The sequence below is a fragment of the Phalacrocorax aristotelis genome, chromosome 14 (genome assembly GCF_949628215.1).
Source record: "Phalacrocorax aristotelis chromosome 14, bGulAri2.1, whole genome shotgun sequence".
Lineage (NCBI taxonomy): Eukaryota > Metazoa > Chordata > Aves > Suliformes > Phalacrocoracidae > Phalacrocorax > Phalacrocorax aristotelis.
The window spans coordinates 10,297,252-10,311,182 of record NC_134289.1 but is presented as its reverse complement, the minus strand read 5'-3'; the positions used below and the strand labels follow the sequence as shown (position 1 = coordinate 10,311,182).

The 13,931-nt window shown below is 40.4% G+C and overlaps 1 long non-coding RNA gene across 1 annotated transcript in view; it reads left to right on the top strand.

The window, feature by feature from the left end:
- LOC142064604 (uncharacterized) overlaps window positions 1–13,931 on the top strand; it is a 74,516-nt gene that overhangs the window by 44,126 nt on the left and 16,459 nt on the right. The gene's annotated exons all lie outside the window — the stretch shown is intronic.

The window sequence follows — 13,931 nt, the reverse complement described above, 5'->3', positions numbered from 1 at the left end:
TTATCAAACTCATAAGATAAAGTTTGAGACATAATTTTCAAGGACAGGCATAAATATTAGATCAGAGGTGGTCTTCAGCTAGGTTTCTAATTTTCTTTGCTTAAATCCTCTTGGTTTTCTGCTTTATGTCTTAGTTTTGCACAATCCCAACACTCAATCTGTTTACATACAGCTTGTACATGAAGTTTTCCTTTTCCCTGGGTCACAGGTTTTATTTCCTTCTTATTTTCTCTCACCTTAATAACAAGTCCATGTACTGAAAATGTTTCATTTCCAGTTAGCCTGGAAGCATCCAATTCTTTGTCATTTTTAAGGAAGCCCATAATATGTTTGGAATCAAATCAAGGAATAAGTGTAGTCTTTTTTTAAGTAAATCAGACATTATAGAAACTCTGTGTCTTCTTGCTTCTTTAGATTTGGCATTGTTGTGCATGCCTTGCCAGGAAGATTAATTTGATTAGTTCAGCAGTTGCTGAAAGTATATTATGAAAGAATACGCAGTATAAAGGGGAGAAAGAAAGTTTCCCCAGTGAGAAGCAGATGCCAGTCCAAAGAGAACTATTGATTCAGTCTCCTTCCTTAGCCTCTGGGGCTGCTTTTGTGCATGCTAAGCACTAGCAAGCTAGGTGAAATTATTTCTGAAAATTGGACCCTAACGCTAAGGTTCATGTTCTCATATGATTACAGTTGTCTGATCCTGTGTTAAAGCCAATTGCTGGAGGCAATTCAGCTGACCTATTTTATATGCGATGCCTTGGCTCCCATGGAAGGAGAGGACTTATGTCCTAGAACTGCACAAAGTGTGAAGTATGAGGCATCTCATTCTCTGTACATAAGTCTTGGGAAATCAAAGACATATGATAGCAAATCATTCATAAAACTTTTTTTCTCTCAGATTTGCTTCTGGTTTTTACACAGTATTAAACCAAACAGAAGAATTTAAAACATTTTACTGAGTGATAATTGTTTTTCTTTACAGGTAAGGCTTAAAGTAATCAGAAGGCTAGACTTACAGATCTGGAGGGAAATTTGCCCTCTGTCTCTCCCTTGTTTACTCTCCACCAAAAGCTTACCTCTGTTGTATGCCTTGGAAGCTTAATGGAGAAAATGTATCAGCTAATGACCCCAGGTACTTTCTAAAGCCACCCTGCTCATCCTAAAGTTTTCAAACATTTCTGCCACAGTTTTGTGTGCGAAACATGCCGGAAGCCCACCTGGCTTATAGCCCAGGTCTGAATTGCCCTGCAGTCACTTCTGGAGAAAAGAACATCTGCCCAGAATTCATCTTGCTGAATTCTGTCCTGCTGAGGTATGGTGAGAACATCCTTCCCAGTTTGAGAGTCCTGACTTTCACCTGCACCTCTTGCTATTGATAATTAACTTCTGCTCATGGCTTTTTATAAACTACAAGCAGAAATAACAGAGAGACCATGGACTCCAAGGCCGTTCCATGAAAACAAGAAAATTGTCTAACAGGACAAGGGAGAGATAATGTACGGGTAAAATTTAATTAAAGTCCAAGTGAGCATAGGAGTTCTTTCACGATGAGTGAAAGGGAACAGTGGACACTTCTTTAGCTGGGACCTCTGTGTGGAGTTAGGTTTTAGCTCATCTGCAGGAAGAGTGGACTGAAAGAACAGGTAATCTGCTGCTTATAGGATAAAGACCGCTGTTGGGAAACACCAGGCATTAACATCCCTGAGACATATTTACAAAAGTTCACCTGGGCTTCCTTAAACTTTGTAAGAGATCACCTAGGTTTCCAAGGCCAGCATGAGGAGAGAGGAATAGACTACTCAGTAATGGGAAAGGTAAACTCCCACTTTCTTTGAGTGCAGATACAGGTCTGGTATTTGAGTTACCACAAATGAGGAATACACAAAGCAAGGAAGTTGGGTCATTTTGTTTTCCCCTGTGTCATGGTTCAGCCTCAGTTGGCAACTAAACACCACGCAGCTGCTCGCTCACTCCCCCCACCGCTGTGGGATGGGGAAGAGAATCGGAAGAGCAAAAGAACTTGTGGGTTGAGATAAGCACAGTTTAATAATTAAAATAAAATAATAATTATAATAATAATCATGATAATAATGACAATAATGATAATATAATAAAATGGAAAAGGAAAAAAAAACAAACACAAACGATACAGCCGCTCACCACCCACCGACCGACGCTGCCTGTCCCCGAGCCGTGATTGCTGCCTCCCTCCCCCGGTCAGCCCCTCCCAGGTAGCATACTGGGCATGACGTTACGTGATATGGAATATCCCTTTGGCCAGTTTGGATCCCCTCTCTTAGCTGTGCCCCCTCCCCTCCCAGCTTCTTGTGCCCCCAGCAGAGCATGGGAAGCTGGAAAAGTCCTTGACTAGTACAAGCACTGCCCAGCAACAGCCAAACCATCGGTGTGTTATCTCAACATTTTTTCATGCTAAGTTCAAAGCACAGCACTATGCCAGCTAGAGTGAAGAAAATTAACTCTATCCCAGCTAAAAACCATGACACCCTGCTGTGATGAGAATGATAGAGATAACCCTGTAAAAAAACTTAGGGATAACAACACTACCCTCAAAATATTCTCTGCTTACCTTCTAAACACGCAGGTTCTTTCTATAAGTGATGGGATAGAGGGAGGAATTATTGATTTTTCATTTGACAGCCTATCCATTTTCAGTATCTGCTTTTCAGAAGGCAATACCACACTATAAAATCCGAGTCCATAGCAGCCTTCCTTACACAGTCACTCCTATATAGAAGTTGGGAGCCCTGGGTGTTCAATGTGGTACAGCTTGTCAGTGGCTGCAACATCTGAGAACACACTTCTCTCAGAAGTTTTCAGAGGTCTACTTTTGTCCTGGTACCTGCAACAAACTTATCTGCTTAGATATGCAGGTGAAACTGGTTGCTCATTTTATACAGAAATCCAATTTCAACCATCTGTGTTCTTTTTGCCTTTTAACAGCTAAGATCTGTCAGGTGGGAAGTCTCCCACTTCCTAGCTGTTCCCAGACAGCATACTGCAATTTTAGCACCCCAAATAACAAGGCAGGGAGAGAGTTGTGTAATATATATCTTCTCTGTGCTCTATTAATCATAAAAATTAAATTTAGTTCTTCATGCCTGGAGTAACTTGGCAAGGGGACATGGAGGCAAGAACAGCCTTTGTAAATAAAATTGTTAAACTGAATACAAAGTTCTGTATGGCCTGTTATGGGAGCACACTGTTGGGACTACTCAAAAATCAATAGACAAAATAGAAAACAGTAAATCAAATCAATGTGGTTTCTGCTCAGCTGTAGAAGTGAATAATTCACCTCATAGGTTGTTCTAATTATATAAGGTAGCCAACATCTACGGTGAACAGCAAAAGCACAAACCACTGGGTGCAGCCAGCAAGCGTGTAACACTGTGGGGCTGTTGAGCCCCACAGCAGGAGAGTGAGAATCCCAGGGCTGGACTGAATACAGAAGGGCCAGACCAGAAAGGATGGTTTAAAAAAGTCCATTCAAGTGCAGGTTTTTTTCTAAGTCACAAAAAAACACAAAACCACCACAACCTCCCCCCCCCAAAAAAAAAAAACAAAACAAAAACAAAAAACACATGAAAAGATTGTGTCAGGGATCTCCTCAACAGTATGAATTTAGCTCAGCAACGTGGCATTAGACTGCCACTCTATGGCAAGTCACAAGCCAGCAAGTGATCTGCCTTAGTTTCCCCAGTTTTCCAGCTTACTCTAGTGGCTTATGGCTTCAAGGCCAGGTAGCTTGAGAAGGTCAACCCACCTCTGTCCCTCTACTCCTTCCTCACAGAGTCTGAAGACAAAGTAGTCACACAAAGAGCTCTCCAGACCAGCCAAGCTGCATTTACAGTGCCTTCAAAAAGCTTGTTATCTTGTTTTGTAGGCTGAACTCTCAGATTCATCCTTCCCTGTCTCCTATGGCTTAACCTCTGTGCAAAGCCTACCCTTCTCCAGGGAATTCTGGTTAACCAAACTCTTCTCAGATAACTTCAGCTGAAAGCTTCCCTTCTTCCAGTTCCCAAATAAGAGCTCTCAACTTCCCAGACCTTCTCACATGTCTGAAATAAAGCTGATTGTACTGGTGCAGTTTAGTGCCTCCTGTAGGCAGGGGCAAATCGTATTTTAAAAATGATAGAAAAATTGCTGTATCATTGCAGAAAGAACAACCTCTCCCTCTTTCAGGCAATAATTAGATACAACACTTAAAGGAAACTTCCCTTCCTATTGTCTCACCTTTAATAAATCACGTCTGTGCCACAAGCAACTCAGTCTGCAGTGGGCTGAAAGGTGGGGCCAGCACATGGTGGTCTCCAAGCTGCCTTGTTGTCTTTGCTGGAAGCAGGCATATGAAAGATTTGCTTATGCAGAAATTTAGCAGAATGGTGTGTCTCCCAGCTAGGGTAGGGCTCTGATAAAAAAAAGAATTACTGGTAGAGAAGAGATGAGAAGTAAAATTGCAGAGAAATTCTATTAAGCATTTTTCCCCAGTCAAGTACTGTCTGCCATTAGAGGTGCACACAGTGCACAGTGACAGACAGCAGGGCCAGGTTTGGGTCAGCGTGAATACAGAGTTTGCACTGCTTACAGGAAGAACAATTGGTACCATCTGGGTTTTGATTGATTGTTTTTTAATCTCATCTGCTTATGTAGTAGTTACTTCTGAAATAGGAAGAACTCAGTGACTAGAGGCTGTCATGGGGATGGGCTGCATAAATATCTTGATAGGTAAGATACAGGAGAGTAATGGAGACAGCCAGGTCTCTGATGAAAAGACTAAGGGAAAAGAAACAATAAGAAGCAATTTGTACCTACACACAGCAATCAAAATGAAAACCCTGGGGTTTGAGAAACGATAGTTCATGATAACCAGAAGGTAAACAAAGTGTGATCTCATTTCATTTTAAAGAATTATCATCTTTCTCTTTAGATAATAGCACTGTTGTCTTCAGACAATCCACAGAGAATACATATACTGCCCTGATGGTTATACAACTATTTTTCCTGGTACATACTGTCTTGTCTTACAACATCCCTGTGAAAGAAATCCTATCCTTTCTAGAAATACCATCAGTGATTCTATAAAAAGAAAGAAAAAAACAACAAAAACCACAACCACAAGACCCCCCCCAACACCATAACAACAAAACCCCCCAAAAAAACCAAAACAAACCACCCTACCCACACAAAACAGCAAACACACACCCACGACTGTCAGTCCACTGGTGGGAGAAAATTATGTTACTGCACTAACAGGAAGGCAGCTTTATCACTGACTGCAGCTTAAGTCTCAGCAGCTCACAGCTATTGCAGGTGCTCTGTGCTTTGCTGTTCTTCCCTGTTCTGTGCCCAGGGATTTCAGGAATTTGGGGAGGATGAGGAGGGAGAAACAGACCACACACTAACATCACTGAATTTTCAGTGTCTTGGATTTGAATTGCTTCTGAAAACAGCCTGAAGAGTGAGTGCTAATTAAAAATACCAGAGGATATTTTAGCCAGATCTGCAAGAGATTTCAGGTGCAAGTGTCCTGCCCAAGACAAAGCAGGCAGCAGCAGCAGAAGTAGGATTTGACTCAGATTACAACAGTGTTCAAGATTTGGGCAGAATTTTGTCATGACTATTGAGAACAGAGACATTATGAGGAGTTTCTACCTTTCACACAAAGTCCAAAATCAAACAGATCTAATGTTTAAGCTGGAATAGAATCTACTGCAGTCCTATCATCAGAGTGTCTCAATGTACAGAAGTGTAAAGACACATGCCCATTTCTTTATAAACTCTTCTGCTACAGCTATCATCTGGCCTGTCGTCACCTTGGGCTCCAATTTCCCAAGTGTTCGCATGAGGCCTCTAAATGAGCAGAGATTCTTCTTTGTTCAACTCTGTGGTGTGGCCTTGATTAATACCTACTCTGCTAAACGCCTCCTCTGGATCCTCACTGACTTCTGTTTCAGTTGCTATGACATCCTTTTTCTCCGACTTTAATTAATGGAATGTACAGGGCAATTATCACAAGGCTGCAGAGATGCAAGTGTGCCAGTGTGGCTATGTTCAGCTCAGTCAGCCCTTTTCTTCTTGATCCTGTCCTCTCCCAGCCCACTGCTTTGACTGTTATTGACATGCGTCCCCTTCTTTGACTCTCCCTTTTCTATTAAATCAGGTATGTATTGCTGGTTGTTACTTCCAAGAGCCTTGATGGATTATCTATCACTGCTTTACCTATCATCTTTCAGACAGCATTGGCTTGCCACCTCTCACATCCTGTCAGCCACTAACGCTCATTTCCATCATTCACTGAACACAGCTTCCAACATGCATGACTTGCTTGTCTTCATGCAGTTCCTCATGTGGTGGCGGTGGCAACAAGAGACATTGACAATAGTTAGGCTGCAGGCACACAGAGCCTGCTGGTCGTATCGTCAGCGCTGACCTATATTGTCTTCTTGTTACCTGCTACTTTGCTGCCTGTATGCCTCCATTTCTTGTCTCCTATACTTTGATAACAAGCTCTTTGGAGCAGAGACATTTTGTTCTGGGCTGGTGCGATGCTTTGACTTGCCTAACATTTCTAGGCATGAGAGTAATGAAAATGAAAACATTGTGGGCTTCTATTCTCTGGTAGCATCATGAATTTTCTTAGAAATACGCTCTGCCTAATTTTTTGATGAAGAATTGGTAAGTAGTTTGGTATGGTTACAAGAAAAAGTGTGTTGAAGCTTGGGGTTTTTTTAACAAAAATGTGGACTTCTGTTTGAAGATTGTTTTCAGAGTTTAAAAAGCAAAATGGGAAGCCTTCTGAATAAACAAACATCTCAAAACCAAACTTATATGAACTGAAGTGATAAAAACCACTGGCAGTGATCCTCAGAAAGCCAAATTATGTCTCACTTCACTTTTATAATTCTGCCTGCTTCCTACAGAACTGGCATTCCTGTTCATGACCTGCAGGTGATGCTGCAAATCATGAAAACATAGTTGGGTAGTAATTTTGCAGCATAGCAGACAAACAGACAAACATGCCATCTCTACTTACTGAGATTAATTTTTCTTTCTGAATTTTACTGAATTTTTCACTGAAAGAATAACCTGAAATTCATATATGTGATTGGGAAAGCTGGGCACTGTATTCTTCCCACTCTTTCTAGATGGCTACAAATATGCTTGTAACACCAAAACACATCCTTGATTATGGACTTAATTTCTGTGCCTGATTCCCTAAAGCAGTCGAGCTATTTTGCACACCACCATGCAGTTTCCTTCTTGTACAAATGGAAACTTAAGAATGTCACCAGCAGGAAGCAACTGACCTCTCCCTGTATAATAAACAAGTGGATCCCATGACGAGGGACATCAGATTTAGACAAGCCTTATCTCAGTTCTGAGTGAATGATTCAGCCACTTCTTTTCTTAGTAAGGAAATCAACGTGCTCTTTTCTAAGCAGAGTTTCAGTGATGGGAATTAAGACTGCAGGACACCTCAATACAGAATGGACATCTAGAGGCATTTTTCTCTGATCACAAAAACATTTTCTTTGCATGTTTTTACCCCTTTTTGCAGTATTTAGTAATAAAATTTAATTTTCTAAATGTAAAATTATCATCCTCTCCTTGCTCCCCCCCAAAAAAAACCCCAACTCCTTTACCCAGCCAAAAAGTAAATAATATTTTACTAAACAAATGCATTGCTGCTGCCTTTGATGTGAGAGGTGAAAATGCTACATTATTTTCAGTGTTTATTTATGGTAACTAATTGTCAGGGAGAAGAGGTAATGAGAAATACGGTCACTCCTCTCTTCACAAATTTAAGCGAAGGTAAGTTCAAAAAATCCTAGGCATGCAATCAATACAAACTGTTGCAATTATATTGCTGACTATGGACATACTTAAGAGTTTACTCAGTCTTTTTCTTTTCAGACTCACGGACTTGTGGTAGAGTTACTTTTTTGGATTTCTTTTCAAGGGAGAGAACAGGGCTGTTTATTTTGCAGTTCACAGAGAAACGCCCTTGTGCAACCATCGGAACTAGTTACCTTCATCAAAAAACTGCAGTGATCTCAATGTGTTCTGGTCTCTTGCAGACAGCAAGTCAACAATGAGTGTTACGGTTACCCACTAAAAACAATAGAAAACTAAACTCATGGCAGCATTCTGAAACTCAAACCTATTTTCTGAGCATAAACATTTCACATTTAAGGAACAGCATGCCTCTTAGGATTTGGTTTTACAATGCACCAGAACACATATCCACAGAACATACAATAACCTTCCAGGTCTAATCACTTTTACAGAATTAAGCAGTTTTGTACTTTTATCATGGATCTACTCCTCAGATAGCATAAGTCAACATGGCTCTACTAACTCAGCTCTTATCACTGGAGAATCTAAGCTCCCCATTTACAAAGCAACTGCAAAGCTAGTATAAATTGGCCATGGAAGATTCTGCCACAAAATGAGTTTCCAAAGCATATTTCCTTCCTAGCAATGCTTGTTACCTGGCAGACTCCAGTTTCTGGACAAGCCCTCCAGAACTGCTTCACAGTGGGAAAACAGTGGAGGGGTTTTTCCGTTCACTCTTCAGACCCAAATACTATGGGACCTCATTCTCCAGAGGAACTTCTTGACAGTTTAACAAGTGACTTGGTTCCACTGCAACTCCAGTTCAATACTTGTAGAGCAGAAAGAGTAGCATTTTTTTTGGAGGGGATGTTTTGAGATGATCAAATAGGTGCTCAAACACTAAGGCAAACAAACAAAAAAATGAACTAAGAATAAAGAAAACCAAGAATTTAAAATTAAGACATGAGTGTTAGACTATGTTGGGGAACAGCAAAGGCCACCTGCTCTATAGCGGCCAGGAAGCAGAGGATGATAACAAACCAGGGCAGGAGCCTCACCAGCCAGGGCACCATCCCACAGCATATGAGCGAGGTGAGCAAGGTGAGCCAGGCAGACCTGGGAGCAGTAGCCAGGATTAGCTGAGAGACTGGGCTATCAGGCAAGTCCATGCCATCAATGCAGGTCTGAGGCAAAGCTGGGAGCAAAAGGCAGGGTCAGCGATAGTACCCAGGGCCAGATCAATGCGGTCCGTGGCTAAGTAGAGGCATGGCTGGGATAGGCTCAGGAAGGGAGCACAGGACCAGGCCTAAGCTTAAATGCAGCTCCTGGCTGCATGGGTAGAAGGGGTTGATGGGGGTATCAGGTGAGGCTGGTCAGGGCAATTAAGACCTATTAGTGCACTCAGGTCCTTGACAGACCCTGAGTCTCAAATTCTTATTAAATTCTCACTACTAAATTCTTTCTGCTAAATTAAATTCTTAATAAATGAGCACATTTTCTCAAATACAGAGTCTTACTACCTTGCACTGATGTCACCCTAAATACCTATTTACCATTTATTTAGGACCTTAAATATGGATTTGGCATTTTCTGTCATTTTGGAAGTTTAGAGCAAGAGATCTCATGAGAGATTATTTATGTATTTATTTAAATCATCTGTTGCATTAGTAAAAGATGTTGGTGTTTAATAAGTATCTCTAAGAACAGAAGAGTATGAGAATGACCATTCCGAGACAGTGCAAAGGTCTGTCTAACCCAACATCCAGTGGCTAAAAGCAGCATGCCAGGAAAGAGGGCAAGAACATGGTGAATTTCCTTAGAATACTCTTTCAGCCTCCAACAGTATGCTGCTCAGCAAATCTGTGCCCCTCAAGCCATATTTCAGTGATCTAAATCAAACATTGATGGGGTTTTTGTGGGCTTGTAAAAGGATTCTGGATGTAAGAAAGAATGTAGTTTCAAGTTGTCAACATAAAAGTCAGGGAAAAGAAAGGCTAGTCTGAACCATGAAGTTATTTTGGTCCATGCCAAATTACTCTTTAGCTTGAGCACAAGCACAGAAACCTGAAAGCTAATGCAGCCTCTCTTGGAAAGCTTTGTATAATTTAAGACAGCCATACTACAAAACCAGTTTTCATCTCAGCTCAGCAACTCTCTTCATGATATACAAGTGCCTTTCCAAAAAGTTGCCAGAACAAACCAGCTGAAATACAAGCTCCATTTCCTTCCTTTCTCCTAATGATTGGAAGTCATTCCTCTTAAAATGAACTTTCGGTTCACAGATTTTAATGCAACATCCTTTTAAAAAAAAAAAAAAGTCCTAAATAGCCTTATTAAGAGCTCTGATTTTCAAGGCTTGATGATCAGAACTCTGAGATTTGCATTCCAGAGAAGTGCCTGCAACTGAAGCACCCAGAATGACTAACTGAAGCTATAGGAACGTGGGTTTTTTATAAGAATCAGGCTTTAAGAACTGAGAGTTAGAGAGAATAAAACCAGCAATCTAAGAGAGTAATGCAAAATTAACATTCACTATATTGGGAATGGTTTCTAATCACTGCTATTTCTCAGGCTTTTCTTGCAGTACTATGATGGTGCTTCTACTGAATTTCTTACCTCCGCTCATTAGACATTACTGCAGTGAAAGGCCCCTTCATGATTCACTGAGCACAGAAAAATAATGGAGAGGAGACTTTAAAAAGAGGAACTGTTGTGCGTTCTCCAAGTATTCCACTGGAGACGAGTTCTTAATTTTTGGTAACCAGTAGAGTTATGAATATATATATTCCCAAACTGGACGGTGTTTTGCAAGTTTTGATTGATGATCAGTATTGAGAGGTCATATCAGAGATCACTCTATGAGAAATACTCACCCACAGGGAGCTGGGCATTTTAGTCCTTTAACGATCACCTGTGCAAGTGCATTTTGGAGCATTGATTCTGGAATTTCACCTATGTGCCTGTTGTGAGGTCACTTGATGCACTTTGCTGAAAATGCATATGTAGGACCCAAAGATGCTGATGGTCTTTTGTACAGGGTACTTATCTAACTAAACACTGAGGAATTATTTGCAATTTGTTTTTAGTTTTGAAAGCTGCTGCTTTTACCTGCCCTGCCAACTTGTTACCACACATTAATTTATGTGTGTCTGAAAACTATCTAATTTTTTTTGAAATATGCCCATTCGTATAATGAAAGGTATTTACCTACAGAGCTTGCACAGCCATAACAGTTACAGCATAGTACCAACAGAAACAATGGCATGTCTTCCTGACTTGACAGCATCCCTCCCCAAAATTCATGGAACTACACCAGAAACATAAAACACGGGAGTACCATCATTAAAAAATGACGTGTGTGTCATGCAGAGAAACAAAGGAGAGGGGCAGCTGTAATCCAGCCCACAGGTATCATTTGCAGCTGATTTTCCAGTGTCATAATGAATTGTTTCTCCATTGAACTTAGGCCTGCTTCTATAGAGGGACATTAAATACAATAGTGGGCAAATGTGTGTGGCAAGCAGGGTAAAGCACAAACCATTTGGCCCTCTATAAGAATAGAGGTTTGTGTTTCAACAAAAGAATTGGGAACTGGAGAGCAGGGCTTTAGGAAGCTTGGGCAAAAATTCTGAAAATGGAAAATTCCAGCTTCACTATGGAACGGCAGATACTCCAGATTCCAGTGATGGTACGTTTTGCTGTCATCAGTTTTAGGCTTTACAAATGCACAAGTACTTTGTTTCAGTTGAGTCTTAACAAATTGTACCTGGAATTCAGCAACTGAAAACTGATTATTTCAGGTTTCTACCATTTCTCTAGGAATAACAGGTTTTGGTCACGGGCGCAAGCAACTTTTCTGATGGTGTATGAGCCAAGGTGAAACTCAGTTTGAACTTGGTTTTCCTTGATCATGCTGTACTGTTTGAAGTACTTCAAATATCAGTACTCCTGTTAGCAATTTACATTATGAAATGTAACAATAAGTGTGGCATAAAAATGCTCTTTTAACAGAGCTCTTTTTTTATGTTTCCTAGCTGTAAATATGCCTGAAAAATAAGCATTGTAAAAGACTTTCCCTATGACATACTCGTGACCGGGCAGGACTGTGTACCAAAAAAGTCTGATGCTCATTTTCTAGCTGTTACCAGAATTCAAAGGAACAGATACCTTTACCACATGTCTGAATAAACATACCATTTTCTCCACAAGATTTCACCTGAATATTTATGCTGATAGTCACATTATTCTGAAACTATATTAACCTTCTAAATAACTAAATTTAACTTGGTTGAAGGCATTTGATTGTTTAGTGCAGCTGCTATTGAGATAAAGCCAGAATCAGTACAGATACTGTGCAATGAAAAATTTTTCAGACTTTTTGCTTTAATACAAAGAATGACATAGACAGGACAAGAGGCAAAGGGCACAAATTTGAAACCAGTAACTTCCATCTGAACAAAAGAAAACACATTTTTACTGTGAAAGTGGCCAAACATTGAGACAGGCTGCCCAGAGAGGTTATAGAATCTCCATCTTTAGAAATACTCAAAAGGCAGCTGGACACAATCCAGAGCAACCTGCTGTAGGTGACCTTGCCTGAGCAGGGGGGGTGCACTAGATGGTCTAAAGCAGCACTATCAAACCTCAACTATTCTGCAATTCTCTGACTGTGGGAAGGAAAGTGAATTCTTCCTTGTTGACCGGGGTCTATTTGCCAGATGCATAGGAACATAGCAGAGGTCAAAAGGTCTAACATGGATATAATATGAAAATAACAGTTCCACACTGACAAGCTGAAAATGCCACTTCAGGGAAAAAAAAACAACCCTTAAGTCAGGGGGATGGAGGTCTGAAAAAAAATCTCTCCTATCAGAGAACCTAACCCAAAAGTGAATGCTGACACGAGGAGTTGGCCACGTAGATATTCATTCACAGGCTACAAATTTGTTTAATACTTTTGGAATAATGTAACTCAGAATTTGATAAGATTTTGTTATTACTTGTTGACTTTGTAGAATGAGCAAATGGTAGCCAAAGTATATTTTTCCCAGAATATTCCCCTACGCTAATATCTCCTTTGTTAAAATAAAAATACACTAAACCCCAAGTTAAATGGGTTATTTTCTTTGTTCAGCCATTTGCAAGTTTTCCTGTTCTGGTACTTGAGAAATCGCCATGGAAGCACTTTTTTCTGCACACCTGTTAACAAAATAGAGTTTTAAACTCATCAATTTTGTCCATCTGACAGAAGTATGATTTCACTAATTAAAATAAATGCTCATTGATAAATTAATATTCTGAGTTATGGGTAATATCTTTATTGATATTCTATGGTCAATAGCAATTCCTCTCCTCCTCCACGTAAAGAATATATATGCATGTATTTTTATAGTTTCTATTACTCAGCAGTTCTACTAGAAATTTGGCTCATTTAGCACAAATGTACATGATTATGATAGCTGTGTTATTCTGGATCAAGAAAATCATTGGCTGCCCAAGGAAACAGCCGTGAAACTTCTGTATGTTTTCCAGGCACATCAGGCTCCTTTACCTTACTTTCATCAAAATAACCATGTCTGCTTTAACTGAAGCCTTTTGCCAGTTGACACAATGTGCAGTTGTCCTTGGGAGCATGGGTGTCCCCCTTCAGCTGAAGACGATACAATAACACAATATTGATTTAAGATTACTACTTTAAGACAAAAAGAGTAAGAGTATCCACGCATATTGGACTTGCATAGCAAGAGATAGGAGCAGTGTAATTATTCTCATGACAATTTATGTGCAGATCAGTGCTTAAACCATGTTCACTGTCAAACTGAACCTGAAATTCAGATGGGTGGTCCTCCTGCAGTGCCTGGGTTCCTGCAGGAGAGGAGCACATCAGCCTGGCAGTTTACACCTCTCCAAACCAGGTCCATGCAGCCCTGGCCATGAAAGAAAGCAATTACCTTCCCAGGCCTTTCATCCTTCTCTGAATTGTTTCTCTTCTTCAGCATCTGATGCTTTTGTCTTGATTGAACAGGACAAAGATGCCAAGTTCCCTCTTTGTCTTTCCTTTCACCAGGAAACAGTCATAG